General features: G+C 40.2%; 1 non-coding gene across 1 annotated transcript; it reads left to right on the forward strand.

Moving 5' to 3' along the window:
- Window positions 1–899: 899 nt before the first annotated feature.
- LOC142871149 (U1 spliceosomal RNA) lies at window positions 900–1,059 on the forward strand. Its single transcript, XR_012919424.1, has one exon. It is a non-coding gene; the product is annotated as a U1 spliceosomal RNA (small nuclear RNA).
- The last annotated feature ends 1,593 nt before the right edge of the window (window positions 1,060–2,652 follow it).

The following is a 2,652-nucleotide window of genomic DNA, read 5'->3' on the forward strand; positions in this document are numbered from 1 at the left end:
AAAAATAAAGAAGGGTGAAAGGACAAAGGGTGACTGGGGCTGTATTGTGAATAAGGAGATATGAATGAATTTCTCTGAGAAGGTGGCATTTGAACAGAGACCATGTTATTCCATCTTAATTTGAAAAGAAAAATGTTCCATATGTGTATATATATGTCTAAATGATCATATAAAACTATGAATAGATAATTGTGGTAGGCTGATAATGACTTCCAAAGATATGTCTATATCCTAATCCTAGAACCTGTAAATGTTACCTTATTTGAAAAAAGAGTCTGTGCAGATGTGATTAAATGGAAGATTTTGAGATGAGGAGATCATCCTGGCTTATCCAGGTGGGCCCTACATGCAATTACAATATCTTTACAGGAGAGTAGCAAAGGAAGATTACACATTCAGAAGAGAGGAGGCAAAGTGACTTCAGAGGCAGAGATCAGAATAATGTTGGCACAAAGAATACCGATAGCCACCACTAATGTTGAACTTCTGGCCTACAGGACCTAGTTTTAAGCTATAAAGTTTGCAGTGATTTTTTTACAGCAGCACAGAAAACTAACACAATAATATATTTGATTGCAATACTGATTCTGGAGGGATAATGGGAGCTAGAGATTAGAAGTGGAAAGGTCAGGAATATAAGTAGCCTTTATATAAATTAAAAGTAGATGGACACAAAACAAGAATACATATTTTTTGAAGATGTACAAAAAGATTTGCATTAAACATGCAAGAATGGTTGCTAATGGGGGAAGGGAATGGCAATGGAGAGAGGGAAATAGATGACAACAGAAATGAAAAATACAGTTGAAAGATTGCAAGATAAATTTGTGAAAACTTCCTACAAGATGGAGATGGAGAAAAAGAGATAGAGAAGAAAAGTAGAAGGAAAAAAAAAGCAATAAGTCACCCAGCAAGGAAATACCGTGATCACAAAGGTGATTTTCCCAGGGTGAGGTGTATCCATTGCACTCGGATATGCTCACCCCTGTGTTCCCCAAATATGGGAAACTCAGCTGCATAATTTGCGGTAGTGGAGGACTGTGTTTGAGCTCTTTTGTGACATGAAAAAGAATAAAAAATATGTAAAAAAATTTAAAAAGACCAATAAGTAAAAGGAGCAGTTTGAGTGACCCAACATCTGTATAAAGAGAGCAAAAAAGGAAATGTAGTCATCGAAGAAATAATTCAAGAAAATCCCCCTCTACAATTTGATATTAGATTAGAGAGAGAACATAGAGTTAAATGAGATCGGAAAAGTTGACAGCAGTTAAATCCTAAAGATTCTGTAAGGCCACTTTCTAAAGGATCTCCCTACTACTTTCTGCCCAGGAATTCTTACATAAACTTCAAGACCCAAGGTAACATCACTTCCTCTGGAAGCCATCCAGGACCCATTTCACCCAAGAAACCAGTTCTTCCAATATGATTCTATATAACCCATTGCATTATAGTAAATTAGTATTATTATTATTAGAGACTAGGTCTTGTTCATTGAATGGGCTAGAGTGCAGTGGCACATTCATAGCTCACTGCAACCTCAAACTCCTAGCCTCAGTTGATTCTCTTGCCTCAGCTTCCTTAGTAACTGAGGCATAAGCACGCACCACCACACCTGGCTAATTTTTCTTATTTTTTTGTAGAGATGGGGTCTCGTTATGGTGCCCAGACTGGTCTCAAACTCCTTGTCTCAAGCAGTCTTCTTGCTTAAGCCTCCCAAAGTGCTGGGATTACAAGTGTGACCTGAGCCACCATGCCTGTCCTATAGTAAATGATTCATTAGTGTTGGTTTTATCTGGTAGAAGGAGGTGTGCTGCTTGAGGGCAGAGGCTGGATGGGGTTCATTCATCTTTAAATACACAATGCCTGGCACAAGGTGGTAACTCAGTCTTTTATTTTGCTTTGGCTTCAAAACAAGCATTTCCCAGTCCCTGAACTTTAACCCTTCCCCAATAATAAATAAGGTGAAGATAAATGAAACATTTTCTGTCAGAAAATTGTTAAGTGTGGGAGTAATAAGGTAGCAGCCATGATGTTCATGTGCCAAATAGTGACAAGCTTTATCACCAATGCTCACAGCCCCCTACAAGACCAACAGTATAATCTCAGCTGCACAGTTGGAGAAACTGACCTTGTCATCCAGAGTCACACACACAGCTAGTAAGTGCCCTCGCTTGAAACCCAGGCATCTCCCTCCAGAGGCCGTCCTCCTGGCGACTCCACCATGCTTCCTTAACTTTCACTACCATTCTTGCAATTATTTTTCTGACGCCAGGTGCTTCACATTGGTTAATTCATTTCCAGTTTACTAGTGCCTGGCTTCAGCGGTTACAAACACCGCCTCGTTTACCCACTGTGAGAAATACCTGTAATTTTCGAATTAACTTTTGTGTCTTTCAGTTGAGGTACTCCTTTCCTTTTGTGGTTTACCTTTCTTACTTCCAGTAGGAAAAATATTGTACTCATTTTAAAATAGAGGGGGCCCAACTACATGGAATACAGACTCGGGTTGGTTGGTTTGCTTGCTTTTTCCTCACACGGAATTCAAAAGCACCTCATGAATTCTAGCAGCAGAGACGGTGGATTGCGGTTTTAAGGGGGGAAAAGCTCCGCCCCCGCCCCGCCCCGCCCCCGCCCGCCTTCCCGGGTGTCTAG

The sequence above is a fragment of the Microcebus murinus genome, chromosome 5 (genome assembly GCF_040939455.1).
Source record: "Microcebus murinus isolate Inina chromosome 5, M.murinus_Inina_mat1.0, whole genome shotgun sequence".
NCBI classification, from domain to species: domain Eukaryota; kingdom Metazoa; phylum Chordata; class Mammalia; order Primates; family Cheirogaleidae; genus Microcebus; species Microcebus murinus.